The sequence below is a fragment of the Camelus bactrianus genome, chromosome 8 (assembly GCF_048773025.1).
Source record: "Camelus bactrianus isolate YW-2024 breed Bactrian camel chromosome 8, ASM4877302v1, whole genome shotgun sequence".
In the NCBI taxonomy this organism is placed as follows: domain Eukaryota; kingdom Metazoa; phylum Chordata; class Mammalia; order Artiodactyla; family Camelidae; genus Camelus; species Camelus bactrianus.
The window spans coordinates 16835762-16858897 of record NC_133546.1 but is presented as its reverse complement, the minus strand read 5'-3'; the positions used below and the strand labels follow the sequence as shown (position 1 = coordinate 16858897).

Here is a 23136-nt window from a genome sequence, read left to right as displayed (position 1 = left end):
AAGATGTCACCAAAATACTGTTAGAATTAATCAATGAATTCAGTAAATTTCCAGGACACAAATTAATACACAGAAATCTATAACATTTCTATACATTAAAAATGAACTATCAAAAGGAGGCATTAAGAAAACAATCTAATTTATAATTGCTTCAAAAAGCATAAAATACCTAGGAATTAACCAAGAGGTGAAAGGGCGATACTCTGAAAACTCTAAGATATTGATGAAAGGAACTGAAGACAATTCAAACAGATGAAATTATACACCGTGCTAACGGAATGGAAGAATAAATATTGTTAAAATACCCATATTACTCAAAGCAATCTATAGATTCAATGCAGTCCCTATAAAAAATACCCATGGCATTTTTCACAGAACTAGAACAAAAAATCCTAAAATTTACATGGAACCACAAAAGATCACAAGTAGCCAAAGAAACATTGAGGAACAACAACAAAGCTGGAGGTTTCATGCTCCCTGATTTCAAACTTTACTACAGAGCTATTGTAATCAAACTGTATGGTACTGGTACAAAAACAGACACACAGATCAATGGAACAGAATAGAGATCCAGAAGTAAACTGAAGCATATATGGTCAATTAATCTACAGCAAAGGAGGCAAGAATATACAATAGGGAAAAGACAGTCTCTTCAATTAATGGTCTTAGGAAAACTGGACAGCTACAATCAAAGGAATGAAACTAGACAATTTTTTACACCATATGCAAGAAATGAATTCAAAATGGATTAAAGACTTAAATGTAAGACCTGAAACCGTGAAACTCCTAGAAGAAAATCTGGGTTATTCACTCTCTGATGTCAGACTTAGCAATATATATATATATATATTTGGATCTGTCCCCTCAGGCAAGGAAAAAAAAAAGATAAATAAAAAGGACTAAATGAAAATAAAAAAGGTTTTCACACGGAAGAAAACCATCAGCAAAATAAAAAGACAGCCTACTGAATGGGCTGAATGAATGTACAAATGATGTTTGATAAGGGAGTAATAGCCAAAATATACCAAAAAAAAAATTCATACAACCCAATGTAAAAAAAAAATTGAGTTTTAAAATGGGCAGAGGACCTGAATAGACATTTTTCCAAAGAAGGCATACAGCTGGCCAAGAAGCATGTGAAAAAAATGCTCAACATCACTAATCATCAAGGAAATGTAAATCAATACCACAAAGCGATATCATCTCACCACCTATTAGGATTGCTACTGTCAAGAAGACAAGAAATAACAAGTGTTGGCAAGTATGTAGAGAAAAATGAAACTTAGTGCACTGTTGGTGGGAATGTAAATTGATACAGCCACTATAGAACCAGTATGGAGTTTCCTCAAAGAAAAAAAATAAAGCTACTATATGATACAGCAAGTCCACTTTTGGGTATTTATCCAAAGAAATGGAAACACTAATTCAAAAATATATATGCTCTCCAAGGCTCATAGCAGCCTTATCTAAAATTTAGCCAAGATATGGAAACAACTAAGTGTCTATTGATAGACGAATGGATAAAGAAGATGTGGTATATTTATATAAGGAATATTAAACAAGAATGAAATCTTGCTATTTGCAACAACAAGGGTGGACCTAGAGAGTATTCAGCCAAGTGAAATAAGTCAGACAGAAAGATAAATATTCTGTTATCACCTATATGTAGAATCTAAAAAAATTACACACACAAAAAAAACAAAAACAAAAACATAACAAACAAACAGAACAGAACAGAAACAGACTCACAGATCCAGGGAACAAGCTGATGGTTGCCAGAGGGAAAACAATGAGGAATATGGGAGAAACAGGTAAAGGGGATTAAGGGGTACAAACCTGCAGTTATAAAATAAATGAGTCATGGGCATGTAATGTACAGCATAGGAAATATAGTCAACAATATTGTAATAACTTTGTATGGCAACAGATGGTAACTAGACTTATTGTGGTGATCATATTGTAATGTACAAAATTATTGAATCAATATGCCATACACTTGAAACTAATATAATATTGTGAGTCAATTATACTTTGATCAAAAAAACACACACACACAAAGAAGTCAGCAGGAAGAAACTAATAAAAATAAAGAACAAAATGGCGAATTAAACATAGAAAAACCATAGGTTTAACTAGTATACATAAGTATTAAAATATGAGGATGATGACATGACTCACCACATCCTGAGGTTCTTCTGAAAAAGCTCTAAAGTATTCTTACTCCTCAAATCTCCAAGATTTTTCTTTCTTCCATTTTTACAAAACATCAAATTTTGCTTAGAAATAATACAACACGCTCCTAAAATGTATTCTTATTTCTAAAATGGATAAAGTGCTATCCCTTAGGGCTCTCCTGTAGCTCAGTCTAGTGGGGAAGGCAGACCTGTACAGAGAAATGCAGCTTTACGGTAGTCGGCATACGGTAATGGAGTTAAGGAAACAATAATAATAATTTATTGCTTTTTTTTCCCCAATTGCAGAAAGACAATTTACTCTGCTCAAGACAATTTATTGTACAACAAGCTTTAGCAGAGAAAAACAAAAACTGAGACGATATGATTTGAGTCACAGTTGTGTATTAATATTGTTAACCTTAAACAAATTGCTTAATCTCTTGTGCCTCTGCTACCTCATCTCAGAAACCAGGGGAATGACTATACTCACAGTACTGAGCTCACAGGTCGTGAGGTTCAAATGAGATAACGTTCCTGAAAACCCTTTTAAATGTGCTATGTGCAAAAGTTATTTTCATGAACACAATTAGCATCGAAGTGTAAACGATGGTGAATTTCACCAGTATATTTAAATTTCACACTTCTTCCACTGCTCTTGAAAATACTTTCGTATGTGAATAGTGCACAAAGGATTTTGATTCACAAATTTAATGGCTACACTCTATCTTAAAGCCATAGTTATGCCCCCAAATTAGTTAAGATCAGAATGTAGTCCAGAGTGTCAGGTTCTCCGTAGTCTAAATATTGAGGCTCTTTAGAATACATTGTGCTTACTCTTTTAGACTCTACTCATTATTTAGACATTCTTGTTAATCATGTAATTACAGTGTAATTACAATTACAAAACAATAGGTCTCCAAAGTGACCTCAGGTAAACAGATTCTGCTTACCCACAGTTCTCTGTTACAGGATGCATGCTCACACTCACACACCTTTTGAATGTTGACACTGTCCCTAAGCTTTGAGTGATATGCTTACTAAGAGTGGATGTCTATTCCCAAACTCTTTATGTTGGTTATACTGCTAATTATAAGTATGTAATTTAATTTATTATTGAATAAACTAAAAACGTAAGTGGGAAAAATAAAATTGTTTCCATCAATGTGAGGTTGAGTGGTTTGGAAAGATTTGAAAATAGGTAACTCATTTAAAAATTCACTATCAGATGAGTTGTGGACAAGACAATTGTACAAGGTTGAGGGGAAAGAAGATAAAAAATTCAAAAAGATTCTGAACTGGAATTGTGTCAGAAGTGTCTACCTTCTTATTCTACTTTCAAGAATACAGAAGTATAGAATCGTGCGTTATACTTGTGGTTAATATAATAAAATAACTCAGAAGTTTATCAATGGACACAAAGAATAATAGGCCAAAGGACAGGCCTATCTCACAAGATTGTTGAGTGAATGTACACTTCATGTCTTAAAAGTTAACATATTTAAGGTATATACATAATCATTTTTGATTCTCTCCTTTGACTTTTAAAAATTAATTATGCATATTAAAATATTAGTTTGAAACTGGAGTTATTTCAAAATGAGAACATATATTATAAGAACACTCATGATTATTTTTAAATTCCATTAAATAAATAAATATGAATTAATCCCCAACTCAGTCTTAGATAAAATAATAGACACTGCAGGGAACAGAAAGATGAGTAAAGCTAAGTATTTGCTTTCAAGGCCTTGGAAAATCACAGACTCCTTACATATGAGAAAGTTCTCAGACCCCTATGCGCCCCCTGTAGAACTGTAAACAAAGATGAAGAGAGAGCATTTTGGTTTACCACTCACTGCTGTAAGGACTGAAGTCACAGCCTGCTGCAGTCGCTGAGCAGCAGTTCACTCTGAGAGGAAAATAAGACAGTAACAAGATGAGGCCCTCTCTGCTTTGGACAAGCATCCCCTTTAGACAGTTAGATGTATGTCTCAGGAAGGATTTGAATGAACCCAGACTCTTACATCTTCCCATACACAGAAAAGCACTAAGATCATTAACTTGAGATACCTCTTCTTTGTGACCAGCAATACTCTTTTACCAAGATTACCAAGATTACTTGACAGCATGTGTTCCCTAGCCAAGAACATCACATATAAACTGGCTTCTCCTTCTGTCTCTTCAGAACAGCTTCCTCAGAGCTACTGAGTGGCTGTCTCCTGGGCTTTAGTCCTCAGTAAGGCCCTGAATAAAATTTAATTCACAACTCTTACATTGTCCTTTTTTCTTTCAGTTGACATCCCTGAAGCTGTGCAGATCACGATTCACATAACCATTTAGAGTGGCCTGATGGTTATAATGTGGTCAAAACTAAATGCATCCTTGATTTGGTGAACCAATCAGACACAGGAACTAAAAATACCTGATGTTTTAGGGTCCATTTTGTATGTCAGCCACATTAACCATTTTTATTGATAGAAATTGTTACTACATTCCTACCACTGTCTAGGTAGGGACAGGCAGAAAATACAGTGATTAACAAGATCTCCAAATTATTTTCAAAGTGCAATGGAAGGTCCTTGAAGGATTTTAAGGTTAATGACATAATCCAATTAATATTTTAAGATTATAAGAAGAAGAAAGGGTTAGAATGGGGAGAAAAAAGACAATCAGAAATGATGTAGATATGTTCTGTTATCTCCAGGTTTTTGAAATTGTTTTATCATACTTAAGATGTGGTGAGCAAGTCTCAACTTCCTTATCCTAGATTCTAAGCTCCTTGTTATCAGGAATTACAAATCTCACTGCTTGATAATATATGTCCAGAAATTTCTAGAATTATCTTCATTTAAAAATTTGTCCCAAAATTCCTACATACGTAAGGAACATGCCAGGAATTTGAATAAATTGGCCACCAAATGGCATCTCACCCCCTTTTGCTCCCAGAAGCAACAAAACCCTTCCTCATTTTGGCTCAGAATATACGACCTCTGCACTCAGGAAACCTAACACACAGTAAGTTTAACTCATCACATATTCTTAAAACTACTTTCAGGTAACTTTTAAAAATGTGAGAAGACTGAAGAAAAAAAAAGATATCAATTCCTTTGTCATTTTCAGCTACTTCCTAAAACTAGATACACTTGCTATTTATCTTTTTTTTTTCTTTTATTTTGGACTCACCAGCCAATTTCCAAGGCAATTTGAATTCACTTTTTGTGAAAGAGTCTTCAGGAAAATATTCTGTCAAGGGCTTTGGGACAATCAAGATAAATGACACTCCTACATTTCTCTCATGCTAATCACTCCTTTATGAATCTGCGGAAAAGAATGCATCCCTCTGTGCTGGGCTCCCTTTATATGATCCTAGTGCTGCTGCCTTCAAGTGCTCTCTGTCCTGTGCATTATCGCTTCATTCTCTATTGAGCTGCCTCTCCACGTGAGTCTATTCTCAGAGCAGTTCTGCTTGGGATTTTGGATATCAGAGATTAAAATTTTGTAAGAATGAAATAATCCATCTTTTATGGAATACCCCTCACTGTCATCACCCAAATTTTGATATTTTTCTATTTCTCCACTAGAAATTTATATCTGTAAAAAAAATACATATAATGGACTTTGGGAAATTTGAAGTTACCCATTGGAATACCTTCTCTTTGTTGTCAATATTTTCCAAAACTCACACAAATAATGTGAAAGAAAAGAAATATTAGACTGCAATCATTGCATGGTAAAACTATCAAAGAATAGGTTTTTAAACTTTCTCTAAAGTAGGAAGGAATCATAAATGAGATTAAAAAATGTGATTGATAACTCAATGTGAGAAATGTGGTAGGAAAAATGCCAGACTGGGAGCTGAACTTTGGTTTTTCCACTTTTTTGTATCTGCTAGAACTTCAGATAATCAGGATTTGTTGTAAAAATATATATGGAAAAGAGGACTAAGGGAATCTTTGCTAATCCAGTAACATACATTCTGGATCTCAAAGGAGAGGAATAGAGTTTGAGAATTAGAAGTTGATTTAGGGTCCAAAGTTGTTTTACTACCAAATTAACTTGTCATTCTTTAGTTAGACAATCTCTTCCCAATACTGTGACTCAGCTCCTCTCTTTAGCTCTACTGATGGATTTCTTTTATTTTCTGCTTAGTCATGACATCTGTGCTTTGAACTTGAATGTACTCACAACCTCTGCGTACTTCCAGTCTCTCGCAACCACTGCCACATTATCATCTCTGACTTCTGTATCTTTTCCAGCATCAGCCTTCATTACCAACTGGAACACCCTTTTTGTATTTTCCATTCAAATCCTCCAAGGAGGAGAATCTGATGAGTGTTATTTAGTTACAGTCATTTTCTCTGGGTAACGTTCATGCCAGATTTCTCATGGACTGCTCCTAGCCAATAGGTGGATCCAAACTACAGGAGTCAATTTCTTGGCCCCAACTTAAACAACTGCTGCTGGTGGGACACAATCACATGGTAATTATCTGTGGCATGTTATCCATGGAGCCATCTATCAGTACCTTTTTTTTTTTTTTTTTTTTTTTTGATTACTACTGTGGTGTTAGGTGTTATTCTAGTTGTTGAGGAAACAGCAGTGACTGAGACCGACCAAGAATATAACAAGATTCTGGCAGGAATAAAAATTTACCCCAGGTGGTACAAATTAAATGGTTTTAATGCAAAAGCTGCTTAGATATGTGAGGAAATATTTAGGGAATAGACAGGAAAGTTGAGGCATCCCAAGACCAGCAACAGTGAGAAGCCACTACCACATCTAACGTTGAATGGGCAAAGGGGACATAGTGTTAAACCAAGAAGACTTTGAGACGTGGAGGAAAAGCTGCCTGGAAGAAGCTACAGTCACAAGGGATACAGACACACCCAAAGACAAGGAAATTATAGGAAGAAGTTCCTTAATCTCTCTCTCTTCTCACACTCTAGTTTACCAGGACTTCCCATTGGCCAAATCCAACTGGAAATATGAGAGCAAACAAGTCAAGGTGATACAGTCTTCAGCACAGTGCAGAGCCAAGAGTTATAGAAAATGGATAGGAGGGAATCGAATGGAAATTAACTGGTTCATGGACCTTACCATCAAGTGGAGTAAACAGATTAAAAAATTAAACTAAAATAATTAAAATATGAAACAGTAAAATTTGATTAAAAAATAAGTGCAAAGGGGGTAAAGAAGATAGAAAGTGATTTTCAAGGAGAAAGGGATCATTAAGAATAATAGAAGATATAGCTAGCACATGCTGACAGGTTTTTTTTTTTGTCACTTTAATAAACAGGTAAAGTGTACTTGCCTTGGACTTTTTTATTTTGGAATATTTGATATGTGAAAGGAATGTATGTGACATATACAAGTTATGAACATAAAAAATTAAGCAAACACTCATGAACCACCACTAATTAAAAAAGAAAGTCTTATCCACACCATCAACACTTCTTTGTCCTCCATCATCTTTTCTCCTTTCTCACTCTACATCGTTAGAACTCACTAGCCTGAGTTTTAGTTTTTCATCACACACTTTTCTTTTAATACATGTTAGTTTTGCTTATGTTTTTAAATTTATGAAACTGAAAGCTTATTTTCATTCTTTTGAGTCTTGCTTTTTTCACTCAGTAATGTTTTTTAATATTCATTCATTGTGCTCCATATTGTAGTTCAACTTTATTGTTGAATAGATGTCTCATTATACAAATATTGTTTCATTTGTTCAACCATTTCCCTAAGACATGGTGTCATCGCCATTTTGTTGCTGATACTGGTGCAAATATTCTTGTATCTCTCTTTTGGATGTATAAGCAGGTACTTCTTTATGATACGATACAGGCAGGGATAGAACTGGTGTATTATGGAGACTGTGCATGTTAAAACTTTACAAAATGGTACGAACTTGTTTTCCCTACTCGTTGTATCTGTGTATACTCCCACCAGCAACATTTAAGAGTTACTCTTGATTCATGTACTCTCTGTCATGAGGTGCTATGGGTTAAATGTTTGTGTCCTCCCAAAACCCATGTGTTGAAATCTTAGTCCCCAAGATGATGCTTACAAGCAACCCTGAATTATGATTGTAGACAACATTGCTATGATAAGCTACTGAGATGGACACTAGGCCTAACAGCTACTAAGACTTACTAGAAAGTCATTATATTAAAAGCAGTATAATATGAATACAAAAATAGGCAAATTGACCTATAGGCCAGGATAGCTGTGAGATAGACTCATATTTGAGATTTATTACACAATAAAGATGGCACAAGTCAGACTGTTTAGTAAGTGATGATTGGAAAACTGCTCGTTATGGAGAAAAATCCCTATCTATCATCACCTACAAGAATGGAATCCAGATATATTAAAGAAATAAACCAAAGTGAATCATAAAGGCAGGAGATAATGTACCCTAGGGTTAGGAAGAACTTCTTAAACAAAATTCTGAAAGCATCACTGATGGTTTTAATCACATCAAATTATGAATTCCTGTGAATCAAGTTAACATAAAGATGTTGCAGAGATATGACATCTGCCATGTCTAAAACCACAAGGAAATTATTATCTATAAAAGAAAGAAACTCATATATTTGAAAAAAGCACAGGAATCCCAAATTTTAAAAATGAGTAAAGGATGTTTGAGTCAATTCAGAGCCAAAGAAACCCAAATCACTAGTGACTGGTGCCCAAAATCACTAGTAATCAGAGGAATGCAATTTAAGTATTGAGTGAAAAAAATAGAAACCCTACATCATCTATTTAAATTAAAACGCCATGAAATAATTCATGGCTTACACTAATACTTTAGAAAAAAAGAATATAAATCAAATATACATTGGAGAATTGTGAGTGAGGAGTGGACCAGAGGACTTGCGAAGAGCAGTGATCACCAGATGACCAGAACTGCAGAGGATTACTAAGGAACTCTTTGCTCATTAAAAAAAAAAAAACTATAGCACAGGGAACTATATTCAATATCTTCTAGTACCTTTTGGTGAAAAAGAATATGAAAATGAATATATGTATGTTCCAATATCACTGAAGTATTGTGCTGTACACCAGAAATTGACACATTGTAAACTGACTATATTTCGATAAAAAATTTAAATTTAAATTTTAAAAAACCAAAGCAAAACAGTAGTGCACAGATGAAATCATACTGTGTCATCTTAAATTCCCAGTTCCATCTTGGGAGTCCTGTCCACAGGACACCACCGTCTAAGCTCTTTGCTTCCCTGTGGATGTCTTGCTTCCCCAGAGCCCTGATCAACCTTCTGTAGGCTCAGGATCAAATGGCTCTTTATCTAGTTTTCCAACCATTTATATTCTTATAGTATACAGCAGGGAAATAAACAAGTGATTTTTTTTCTAATAATTGAAGTTTTAACCCAAAATTTTCCCTTTATTTTCTTGTATCCTTGTCTCCACTCATTCCCGCAGCAGAATTCATTGCCTCAGGGAAGGGATAATACAGCAGAGAAGCAGAGAAAATCTTTCTGGTGTTAAAAGCGAAACTATGAAGGATGTAACTTCTAGGCCATAAAACATTATCTTTGGAAAAGCAGATAAAGAGCAGGCCGGCTTGTCCTCAGACTACATAACAGTGGTCAGGACTGCGGGGAGTGAGAAGAGTCAGTCACAGCAGAAGCGGAGTCTAGGTGATGGGGGGGTTCCTGAGCTCTGTGTCCTGGGGAACGGTCTCCCACAGGGAACTGGGAATCAAAATCACGCAGAACTGGGCCCTACCCCCAGGGGAGAGCTTGGAGCCAGCAAGATCCCTGTCCGTCCTGTCCATCCTGTCCGTCTGCCTGGCTCCCCGGCGTGGTACCAGCACAGGCCTGAGGTCACCTCCCGGAGCATCTTGGAATGATGCAGGAATAGCTTTGTGCCGCAGAGCAGAGACAGCTGTTCTGAGAGCCCTTTGTAAGACTGTGGTAGACACAGCAGGGGCCCAGGGTCAGACAAGAATAGGGACCCCTCCATTTGAGTCTATGTGGATGAAGAGTGATTTCAAGGAAGGCCTTCTCCATCCCTCCTTAATTCTCTGCCCTAGAATGTAGACATCAGCCCACAGAAAGGGAGGGGCACTCCACTAAGCCCATGGGTCCTCAATGTGGGGCTCTCTTGCCCCCCAGCAGGTATTCGGCAATGTCTAGAGACAAGTTTTGTCGTCACAAGTGGGAAGTGCTACTGGTGCCTGATGGGCAGAGGTCAGAGATGCTGCTGAACCTTCTACAGGGTACAGAACAGGCCTTCTAAACAAAGAATTATGCAGCCCCAAATGCCAGCAGCGTCAAGGTTGAGAAACACTTCCCCAAAACTGAGATTAGGTTTTGACCACATGGCACAATAAAAGATTTATAATTTATAATGTAATTGTTCATTTAAATAAAGAAAATTACTCCTAGTTCATGGATTACAACGTGCAACCACTTGTTTATACAAGAAAATATATACTTCCTCTAACATAAAATAATCAACAATGATCGGTTCTGCACTTAATGAAACGGTTTCGAAGGGGGGAAGAAAAACTTAAGTAGCTCTTAAGGGCCCCCCACACAAGAAGGAAAGTGAATCGGAGGCATGAAGACAGATGCTGGAAACTTAACAATATCGGAAGCAAACGAGAGGAGGAAAGTTGGGGGAGGAAAAGTACATGCAGGTAAGTCATCCATGGAGCAAAAACCAGAGAACAATTGCTTCTAACCAAGGACAAGGAGGATCATGAGCGTTTTTAAAAGAGATGAGATGGGTTTTCTTCCAGACACGACACTAAAAATTTACTAAGAAGGTGGCATGAGAACCCCAGGCCACCAACATGCCAGGAAGAATATCAGCGAAGGGAAAAATTGGAAGGGCTTTCAAACATAGCAGGGATGAAGGCAAAAGCCAGAAACAATGAAGGGAGAAAAAGAAGGGGAAAGGAGAAGGGAGGGAAGGAGGGAGAGAAGAGAGGAGCAGGGGAGGGAGGGAGAGAAATCTGGAAACAATGGCACTGGGTAATAAGTAAACCAGTCTTATGTTGATGACATGCCAAAGCATTTCATTTTTATGCAAAAGCAAATAACTGTGAAGTATCCCCAACATAAACACTGATTAAAAGAGATTAAATGTCTTGGGATGAAATGTCATAATATTACACAGTGTCAGTTTGTGGTGTTCTCAAAATGTTAATGACCTCCAGCTTCAGCTGCTTCCATTACCAGCAATCTCAAGGGAGAGCAGCCTCAGCTGCGGGGCTCCCAGGAGGCGCCCAGAACCTCGTCCCATCTCCTCGCCGTTAATAGATAAAATTTCACTGAAAATGAGTCGGTGACACTTGGCCATAATTCAGAAGGGACCACATTTTTTAAAAAGACTTTTTCTTTTATCAGAAAGTACTTGGGTTTATCTTACCATTTCAATAATGTTCCAGACCCGATTCAGTCAGTCTTCAATACTCTTTGGAATAATAGTTTTCTATTCTCTAACAGTGACATTTCCCCAGCAACGGTAGCATCTGCAGAAAATTTGGGAAGTGAGAGTTCATCATTTTACAAACTAATTCTGGGAAAAAGCGTGGGTCAGGATGTATGTATAACTATTTCACCAGGACTGATCCCAGGATTCTTCATGAAGTGTTCCAGTGTATTCTGAGTGGCCATGCCCCCTCATTTCCTCTAATAAAAATCATTAGTACTTCCGATCTCCACAATTATTTTTGCCTCCAAGTCAAATAAAATAGGCTAACACCTGTGGTCACTTTATAGATTAGTCATTCTCTCCTACCTATATTACTGACCCAGTTTCTCTCACACAGCCGGGACACGTGCCTTCCCATCTAACTGGTGACATTTTTGAACACATGGACCTCAATGGGTATATATTTGTTGCCTGGTAATACGTATGCCTTCCACAGAACATAAGTGCATCCAGACATTTATGGTTGGTGCAATTTTGTCTGCATTTATTCAACAAATGTTCATTGAGTTTTTATTAAGCATAAGCTCTCTAATCAGTCCCTTCTGTCAATGAATTTCTAACGTCTCAGGTGAGGGCAGAAGTGACAGAAAGCATAATAGGAGACAGGATAGAGAAGGGACACTTCTAGAGTCCAATGACAGTGCTTAGTAATTAACACAATGAAGAGAAGTCTTTCAGCTGGAGATTTCTGGGAAAAACCTCAAGGCAAGAGGGTTACACAAAACGGCCCTTGTAAATTCTGATAGAATGTTGGCTGAGATACATTGAACAAAACATTCTATCTGCCCTGTCTGAGTAAAGTAGCCACTAGCCACATGTGGCTATTTAAATCAAAGTTATGTAAACTGAAATGATATTTAAAATTCAATCACAGTAGCCTTACTTCAAGTGCTCAATAGCCACATGTCACTAGTGGCTACCATATTGGAAAATGGAGAAGAACATGTCCATCACTTCAAAAACTCCTTTGGACACCTCTATTTTAAGTTGGAGAAATGGGATAATCATGAGAAACTACAGGTGTTTTACAGGTGTTTGGAAACCAGCAAACATCCCACATCTGCTGGCCCATAGTGTGAGACTAAAACAGTAGCAGAGGATAAGACTGGAAAGGGAAGCTGAAGTCAAATTTTAGTGAGTCTTGACTCGTGTTGAATCAGGGATTTGTTTGGTGCAGAGAACTGAGACTTAGAATAATTAATTTTTGGTAATGTGTAAAATGATGACCTGGAAAAGCAAATGGTCAAGGAGGTCCTCAACCCTGGCTGCACATTGGAATCACCTGGGGAGATTTTTAAAACCCCAATTCCCAGGCCATACCCCTGAAGAATTGAATCAGAATCACTGGGTGTGAGACTCAGACATCAGTAGCTTTTAAATCTTCCCAGGGGACTCCGGTGTGCAAAGGGATGTAGGGACAGCCGCTATTCTTATATGCACAGCATCACCTCTCACGTCTGTCAGCAATAACCTCTGTCCTCTTATGAACTTCCCTTTATCATTTCTATCCAATCTTGGTGGAGTTGTGATTCATAACAAGCTGATACCCTGGTCACTAGAGGTGGCCTTGGAACCAAATCTGGGCAAATCACAATACCCTAGTAATGCTGGCTGTGGTGATTAGCCCAGATTTAGACTACAGTCCAAGTCAGGCAAGTAAGAACCTGTTCTGGGGTTTTACATACATACTTCTGGCCAGAAAGGCTCTCTCTTCCATCCAGGAGGTCACTACCCTGGGATGATGTTGGCCTGAAAATCTCTGTGAATGTGTTCCCTCCTATGCTCCATTACTCCACTGCAAGGTGGGGAGCCACCCACACAAGAAAACTGCAAAATTCACAGATGCAAACATAACTACAAGCTCCCTTCTGAATCTGTTTAAAGGGTTGGTTGGGATTGGGGATTGTGGCCAGTTCTTGATCTCTTTCCTCCTTGAAAGCACAACCAACAACCTACCCAGCTATGTTGCCCAGCCATTCCCAGGTAGGAACTAGGAGGGGCTTTCGATGTTATGTGTTGATCATGTACCGCTGAAGGCCAGTGAAGCAGGAAAGTATCAAAAGCAGTGAATGTAACTGGTTAGAAGAGCAGAGTGGATGGCGATTAGATCTACTCACTGGAAGGGAAAATAAGGCTTTTGATGAAAACAGACAATACCTGGTTGTGCAGGCATTCTTTCCACTCCTGCAATCCTTCCTCTGCTGAACTGCAATGTTTCCTGTCATTTTTACATGAGGACCTGACCTTTACCTCACACCACCTCAGGCATTTTATGTAACTTAACTCAGGCAATTTTCAGATGCCAGTCTCTATAGGATGTGCTCTGTATTTTAAAGAAATTTTACAATATATTTCCATCTATAGCATTTTAAAATGTAGGCTTCTATGACATATGATGAAGGGAAATCTCTTCCCTGGCGGGAGGTTGTTCAAGATGCCCTTTATAAGTCCTTTCCCAGTTCTAATAGTGAATTTAATACATTATAGTGAATATTCAAAAGGTGTGCATGATGTGTGAATGTAAAAAAAAAAGAAAAAAAAGACTGAAAGGCTAAAAGGTAAGAGTCTAAAGATCAAAAGTAGAGAATGGAGAGAATGTGGGAATTTTGTTTTACTGTTTCCATGATTAAAAAAAAATTATTTTTAACTTTTACATAAGTCCTTTGGGATTTCAACAACAATATTTATGGAAAGAAAATTCAAGAGACCTTCGGCATTTGAGGAATTCAGCTGTCTCAGTATTCACTGTGTCAATCACACAATGATGCTTGGTTTTTACCAAGCCTTGTGGGGTCCAAATCAGCCGGCAGAGGTGAAGGGAAGATGCACATTGTGGACAGTAACAGGCTGCTGGATCATGAAGCTCTCATGCACTCTCCCAGAGCAGGCTAGTTTTGACAAAGCCACAGGGATTTAGATACTCTCCTGGTGAGAATATATTTCCATTCTATAAATTCCTTCATAAAAAAAAGAAGAATCCTACCGCTAAACCTGTGCACTACAAACCTTCTTTTTAAAATAGACAGATGTCCAATATAAAATCAGATAAAAGATCCTACAAGTGGGAGGGGAAAGTGGGGTCCTTTGAGTTCTTTCTACTCCCTCCATAACCCCAGAGATCCCAGTGAGCAAGTTTTGAAAACTACTATACCAAATTCTTCCCTTCACTGGTTGCCAAGTAGGGCACCCCCTGGAGTTGTGCAGCATAGCAGACCTGCCTGAAAAGCCTGAAAGAACAATTAATTTATTAGAACTAGTGAGTTTTTGTATCTTCCAGAGTTTCCTAAAAAAATGCAAATGTTCCTGGGAAGAAACATCTGAAGTAATCACAGGGGATTATTTTATCAATTCAATTTGCAGCTTGGAATCTTGGCTGACAGCAAAGCCCTGTAGGATTGGGCACAGATAAAGAACTGAAACAATGTAACCAAGGAAAAATGTCTTTACTTCCTGAGGTTATACAGGAACCACCTAACAGGCTATTAATAGTTTTTAAATAAAGATAATTATAAAATGGCTAACATTGGAATGTATCCTGAATGCCAGATACTCTTCCAAGTCTCTATTTATGTTGTAGCTCATTTTATATATTCCATTATCCCTTTATGTATTAACTCACATTTGTATTCCTTACAACAACTACATAATGACAGTACAATCTTTATACCCATATTATGGATGAGGAAACTGAGGCACAGAGAAGTTAAGATCGCACAGCTAACGAGAGGCAGAGCCAAGACTCAAATCTGCACAATCTGACTCTATGTCCTGTGGTAACCTCACACAATGGTTCACCTTCCAGAAGTGGATGATTATTTCAGCTCACTCCAGCACTTTCAAAGGGTGGCCTCTTCTGAATTTTAACTCTCTAATCTCTGTGATTGTCTTGAGTTTGACGGATTACCCAAGAGGAAACAAGAAGGATGAATTTCCAGTAAGCTACATGCTTATTGAGATGGGAAGTGTCTTCTAGTTTTGTGCTAAATTTCCAACTAACTGAAAAGGGATTTCACTTAACTGAGGCCCGGTGTTCTCAGGTCTGCCATGCACTCCAGCAAGGACTGTGCTGCACAACTCAGGAAAATGATGCACATAGAGTTTGACTGAACATCATCTTCTAGAGCTGAACTGTGAAAATTGGTGACCCTAGGAGTTTGGCCTTTGCCCCTATAATTTAAGCACTCCTATTTTCTTTTAGGAGTTTTATGGCTTCAAGTCGTATGTTCAAGTATTTAATCCATGTTGAGTTGATTTTTGTGAGTCATATAAGATAAAGGCTCAATGGCATTCTTTTGCACATGGCTATCCAGTTTTCCTAGCACCGTTTATTAAAGAAAATATCCTTTCCCCATTGTATATTCTTAGCTCCTTTGTTGAAAAGTGACTACATAAGTATCAGTTTATTTCTGGGCTCTTTATTCTGTCCCATTGATCTAAGTATATGTTTTTATGCCAATACCATACTATTTTGATTACCATATCTTGGTAACAGAGTTTGGAATCAAGACTTGTGATACCTCCAGCTTTGTTCTTCTTTCTCAAGTTTGCATTGGACATTTGGGATCTCTTGTGGTTCTATACGCATTTTAGGATTTTTTTCTAATTCTGTAATAAATGCCATTGGAATTTTGATAGGGATATCATTGAATCTGTAGATCACTTTGGGTGGTATGGCCATTTTAACAATATTAATTCTTCCAGTCCATGAACACAGAATATCTTTCCATTTATTTGTGTCCTCTTCAGTTTCTTTCATCAATACCTTATTGTTTTCAGTGTATAGACCTTTTACCTCCTTGGTTAAAGTTATTACTAAGTATTTTATTCTTTTTGATGTTGTTTTAAATGAGATTGTTTTTTAAAGATAATTTCTCCCAACTAATACAGATCAAAGAAATCCAATCAAATGGTCATGAGGCTTTTTTTTTTTTTTTGACAATCACTATAAAATTTATGTAGACTAGACAAAACAATTTGGGAAAAGAACAAAGTTAAAGGACATACTCCATTGATTTCAAGATTTACTTTATTACCTTAGCAGCCAAATCAGCATGATATGGTGTGAAAATAGATATGCAGGTCAATGGAACTAAATAGAGAATTTAGATATAAACTCACACTTATATGATCACTGACTTCAACAATAGCAACAAAGTAATTCAGTTGGGAAACAATACCCTTTTCAATAAATGGTACTTGAACAATTGAGCATTCAAGGTCAAAACAAAACAAATGTACTTTACCCTTACCATATATAAAATAAAACTAAAAATACACTATAGACCTATGAACTTGGAGCTGCAAAACTTCTAGGAAGAAACATAGAAGAAAATCTTTGTGATCTTGAATAAGGACAAATTTCTTAAATAGGACACAAAAAGCACACAAAAATTGATTAATTAAGCTTTGTAAAAATAAAAACATTTGCTCTCCAGTATTTTTAATAAAATGAGAAGGTAATCCACAGACTAGAAGAAAATGTTTGCATTTAGATTATCTATTAAGACTTGTGTCCAAAATATATAAAGAACTTTTACAACTTAATGCAAGAAAACAAATAACTCATTTTTAAAATGAGTAAGAGACTTGAATAGAGAGCTCAATGGAGAAGACATATAGTTGGTAAATAAGCATAAGAAAAGATGTTCAACATGATTAGCCATTAGCAAATGCAAGTTAAAACCACAGGAAGATAATACACACCCGCTACAATGGCTACAATTATCATGTGTCTGAAAGAATACGAGGCAACTTGAACACTCATATGTTATGTATGGAAACACACTTTAGAAAATGGTTTGGTGACCTCTTATATTCTTAAAGATAAATATACACTACTCTATGACCCAGCAATTTCCTTTTTATATATATAGCCATAGAAGAAAGCTTATGTTTACACAAAGATGCGTATGTAAATGTTTACAGCAACTTCCTTTAGCTCAAAATGGAAATAATCTAAATATCCATCAACTGATGCATGGATAAACAAAATATGATTATTCTATAGTAGAATACTACCCAGCAATAAACAAGGAATAAGGTACAGATGCATGCAATAATATGGATGACTCTCAAAAGTATCACACTAAGCAGTACAAAAACTGTACACTCTATGAATTCATTTTTTATTAAATTCTAGAAAAAGCAAAATTGTAATGATACTAAGAAAATCAGTGGTTGCCTGGGGCCAGAAAGTTAGGGAAGGAAACTGACTACAAAAGGACAGCTGGAAATGTTGGTGTGACAGAAATGTTTTGTATAGTGATGTTGGTGGGTTGAGCTACTGTATAAAAATGTCAAAGTTCATCAAATTGGACAGAAAATTGGTGAACTTTATTTTATGCAAATCAATAAAGTAGACCAAAAATTAAAAGGAAGATCTCTTTATCAAGGAGTTATATTCTTTCCAGAGATAGCAAATAAGAAATGGAGAAAAATTAAATGTCTTTAATGAAAAAAAGAAGATGTTATGAAAGATATTTTGTTTTGTATAATGGTGTGTGTATTAGTTAGGGTTCTAGAGAAACAGAACAAATAGGAAGTATAAATAAAGAGAGAAAGAAATAGATTTTAAGGAATTGGTTCATGGGATAGTGGAAGCTGGCACAACCAAACCTGTAGAGTAGGTCAGCAGGCTAAAGCCCAGGGAAGAGTTGCAGTTCAAATTTGAAGGTGGTCTGCTGGCAGAATTCCCTCTTCTTCCAGTAAAGTTAGTCTTTTTCCATTAAGGCCTTCAACTGATTGGATGAGGCCCACCCTCAGAATGAAGGGTAATATATTTTACTCAATGTCTACTGATTTAAATGTTAATCTCATCTTAAAAAAAAAAAAAAAAACCTTCACAGAAACATCTAGAGTAATGTTTGACCAAACATCTGAGTACAGTGGCCTAGCTAATTTGACACATAAAATTAACTGTCACAGTATGCAATTTACAAAGTTCTACTATACATGTTACCTCATTTGTTCCTCATAATAAACCAATTAGATTGTAGCTACAACCTACCACATAATGGGCAAGAAACTGAAATTTCAAAAAATTAAATGCCTCCCCATTTCCATAGCCAGCAAAGGGTGGCTCTGGAATTCAGGGCAATTATCCTGTCTCCAAACTGCACGCTTTTTTGACCGCACTGCACTGGAGAAAGACAGTAAGAGTAAGGGATTAAATACATCCTTTGTTCCTTATGAATTTTTCCCTGGCATTTATCCAAGTCCAAGACACTTAAGGGTTATGTAATTTTTCATGTTCATTTTTATTTCATGTTCATATTTAGAGTTTGGCAAAATCGATAATATATTTTATAAAGGCTTACTTCACTTTTATCCTATGACAAGATGAAGTTAACAAAGCAGCAAACCACTGATTAAATAGAGGCAGATAGAAAATAACATCTGACAGTGAAATTCTTCCTTGCCTTCTCTTGCTATTTACTTCAAAACAGTATTATTAAAGGGGTGGGAGAAAGTCATGGGCTCTACAAAAACCTGCTAACAGATGTAGAAATGGGAAATGAAGAAAAGGAAAAAAATTTACAAGATGATAAACTATGGGTCATCCCAACTAATTTATTTAATTAGCATTTTTCCTCACCAACTAACAAATAACATGTAAAACTTACTCTACAACTCTTTATCATGTTCAAAATTTTCAATTGAAAGGGACAGAAATCTCTCCCACTTTGGTGTAAATGAAAACTGTACTCCTTTCTATGTAATTTTAAATTCATTTCGGAGCTACATAGAAAGAGTCACTTATTAAGGCACCATTAGCATTTGCCATTATGGAGAAAGATGGAAGAAACTCCTTAGGTGTTACTTTTTCCTTCCCACTAGCTGGCTGGCTGACCGACCTTAGAGAAAGTAAGCTCAGCACCTTGGGTCTCTGTCTGTAAAATCAGTATATGTCTACTTCACAGAAGTGTTAGGGGAAAGATGCATGAATAGGCATCTAAGCAACTGGAGCTCTACATCAGAGCATCGCTACCCACGCCCTTGTGCTGTGCCCTCTCCAGGCCCCTCAGCAAGGTCTTCTCATGGTATAGCCTCACTGCCCTTCATCCCGCCAGCTCCTGCCTGATGCCTTTCTTGCCTGCCAGGGAGGTCTTTGCATCACTTCAACAAGGGCTTCCAGACAAAAGGAACCAGGTGCCTTCCACTCCATCACCACCACCTCTTAGAGGTGAACGGTACCTAAGAAATCTCAGAAAGCATTAGCACAGTGGTTCTTCTGTAGACAAAGATTTCTCTTTCCTGATGGATTTACATGAGAATCTGTTCCAAAATAGAATACTGACAGCCAGCTGGAAGAGAGCATGGAGCCAAATGTTATCAGCAATATCAATGACAATAAACATTATCTGTTTTAGTGAGTGCTTGTTCAAGGCCATGAACATTGCCATTTAATCCTTACACCAACTCTGCAAGGTAGGTATTATTATTCCTACTTTATAGATAAGAAATTGATTAGAGCTTGAAGTGAAATAATTTGATTACGGCTAAAAGAGTCAGGCTTTGAACCCATGTGAAGGAAGAGGATCCAATAAATGTATTCCTCATTTAGCACCTTACACATAGACTAAAAGGGCTAATGCAAACTTCTCTCGGAAAGGATAATGGGAACAAATTGGATGAGGAGAAGATGTGAGAAGCTGTAACTTCTTCACCCTGAGGCTGTGAGCCCATGTCAGGGCACTAAGTGGAGAGGACTGAAGTGAAGGCAGAGAGGGTGTAGGCACTGAGATATGGAGGTACACTTACTCTTCCCTTCTGGCCCCCCCAACTCCCAAAAGACTCATGTTTGACAAACAGCTTTCATTTCCTGCCATGCCTTTCCATCTTAACACCATTATTAATAGGCACATCCTTTATGCAGAGCTTCTTTTTGGAAACTGATGGGAAGTAGGTAGGTGGGTGAGGCAGCAAGGAGAAAACACTCAGAAGAGGTAGGAAGTGGGTGGATGAAGGTCACTGGAGAAAAAGAGAAACCAGAATTCTTCTTGGAAAAGAATGACTCAGTAAAATAAGTGTGATCATTTGAGGCAGTCAGTCAACCTGACCTTTATAAAAAGAGCAAGGTGATTCTACTTTTCTGCCACTTTAAAAGACATTTTAAAGCAATCCATAAAGGTTCACTTCTATCAGAGGGTAGGGAGATGCTGTTGTAAAGCTCTTACCGACGAAAGGTGTTTCAGAGGGGTCAGCTCACACTTTCCCACTTTCCTTAGAGTCTAGGGGTGGTGGACTCCGCAGCACTCGCAGGTGGTTATTCTTGTTTGACTCTTTTTGGAAACAGCACAGACAGGCCTAGGGGGCAACATCTTAAGGCAAAACTTGAGAGAATAACCTGCTGCACCTTTTTGGACCATCTCAGCATTCTCTTCCCAGATGAACACCAGGGCTAGAGATAGAGAGATGCCACAGTGGAGTAGATGGGGCATGAACCCCAAGTAACTCCTCAGAAGTGACCCGGGCTGAGTGAAAAAAGGGTGGGCCATCCCATTTCTTCATGGAATGAGAAGATTCTCTTATGCAGCATAAGAAAAGATGACCAGTTACAAGGATGAAAAAGGACAAAATGGAAGCGATACTTACTCATCTTAAAAGGTTTCCAAGTTTGATGACAGGGTTTTGTGATCTTCGCCAGCTGCGAAGGTTTAAGAGATTCTAGTGCCCATTAATGCAGAACATTAAGGCTCTCCCTAAAGGAACCTGTATTAGTTTCCTAAGGCTGCTGTAACGAAGTAACACAAACTGAGTGGCTTAAAACAGTCAGGGGCCAGAAGTCTGCATCAAGTTGTCAGCAGGGCCACGCTCCCAGTGAAGCCGGTAGGGGAGAATCTTTCCTTGCTTTTTCCCAGGTTCTGGAAGAAGCCATCAGTCCTCACCACCCCTCACCTGTAGCTGCCTCATTCCACTCTGCTTCTGTCATCACATGGTGTTCTCCCTGTGTGTTTCTGAAATCACGTGGTGTTTTCCTCATCTTATAAGGACAACAGTCACGTTGGACTCACCCTAATGACCTCATCTTAACTTGATTACATCGACAAAGAACTTATTTCCAAATCAAGTCACAGTCACACATACTAGGGGCTAAGACGTCAGCATAACTTTTTGGGGAACTCCAGCAGCTCACGTCCCCATCTTCCACTCATTCATTTACTGTCCAAGGATACAACACCTGTGCTGTGCTTGCTGAGTCCTAGAGGAGCAGCTCAAGGTTGCAGGGTGGGTGTGGGATGGGAGGTAGGTAGACGGGTTCAGGACAGAAAGGCTGGACAAAATTCCAACAAGGGACAGCAAGAGTCAGGTATGTGAGAAACAGCAGAATGAGACCAAGAAATATTATCAATTTCGTGTAACACTTCACTAGAGTACAAAAAAGAAAAGGGAGAAGGTAGCAGTGTCACGTTCCCAGTTGGGGCCAGTGAGATAAGGTCTGAAACACACGGCAGAATGATTAGTTTTTCTCACATTCACTGCCAAAGTATAGGGTTTTAAGGTAAGTTTTACAACATATTCTATCAAGATTAAAATTTTTCTATTAAAGTTAAGCTGTCTATATACTCATGAAACTTATTCCAAAAATTTTAAACATTATATTTCAGAATAATTGAACCAGGAAAAATAAGTTACTTAAATAAAGGCACTAAACAAAAATATTTGAAAATAGATTTTTTTCCCCTAAGATATGTATTAATTAAAATTAGCCTAATACATATCGTCTCTTAGGGATATGACTGGCTCCACTGATGCAGACTCAACTTCCACTTCAAATATATATAGAAATGCTTGGTAAATATAACCTTTTTAAAATACAAAACTAATCTTAAAGGAAATAATAAGTTCATAAATGAAAGAGTAAAGATAAGAGTTGATACTTTTCCTACTGGGAGGGAAAGAATCCATGAGATTCCAATATAGATCTTGACAGCAAAAGGTTAGGTTTTTAATACCTAGTTTTATCCAGGGATATGAGACATGGAAATAAAGTACTTAAATAAAGCCAGGACTCTTAATATAGCCATGTTTTCCACACAAAGAGGTCTAGAAGCAGCAAGGAAGCCTATGGTCTGTTCAAAATACTGAATAGGGAAAAGTTAAATTTCCCAAGAGAAACTGAAATTGTATACCTAACTAGGTGTGAGATCTAAATGTGCACCACCCAAGTGGCACAGGGCACTCAAGGTGGAAAATGAATTCTGAAAAGAAAAGCACACAGAAACTAGTGTTTCTCACAGAAGTAAGCAGACAAACAACAAAAAGACACAAACACTTTATACAGAATCCACATCACATATGACTTCCATGGATAAATAAGTGTGACTATGAGCTAACCCTAAGAAATTTTAAAACATGCAAGGAAATAGATCTCTATGAGAAAGTCAGCAAATAAATATAAGAGGGTAATTAGCATGCTAAACAAGACCTTAATAGAGTTTGGGAAGACTCTAAAATAAGTGTAAGTGGTTTAAAAAATAAGAATATGAAATAAAGC

General features: G+C 37.4%; 1 long non-coding RNA gene across 6 annotated transcripts in view; it reads right to left on the bottom strand.

Moving 5' to 3' along the window:
- The window catches only part of LOC105077303 (uncharacterized), a 315119-nt gene that overhangs the window by 116347 nt on the left and 175636 nt on the right, over positions 1 to 23136 (bottom strand). For 5 of the 6 annotated variants that reach the window (XR_012508554.1, XR_012508552.1, XR_006728449.2 and 2 more), the window contains exon 4: positions 11574 to 11676. The exons of the other annotated variant lie outside the window; for it this stretch is intronic. This is a non-coding gene — a long non-coding RNA (uncharacterized LOC105077303). The remainder of the gene's footprint in view (positions 1 to 11573; positions 11677 to 23136) is intronic. 6 annotated transcript variants of the gene reach the window in all.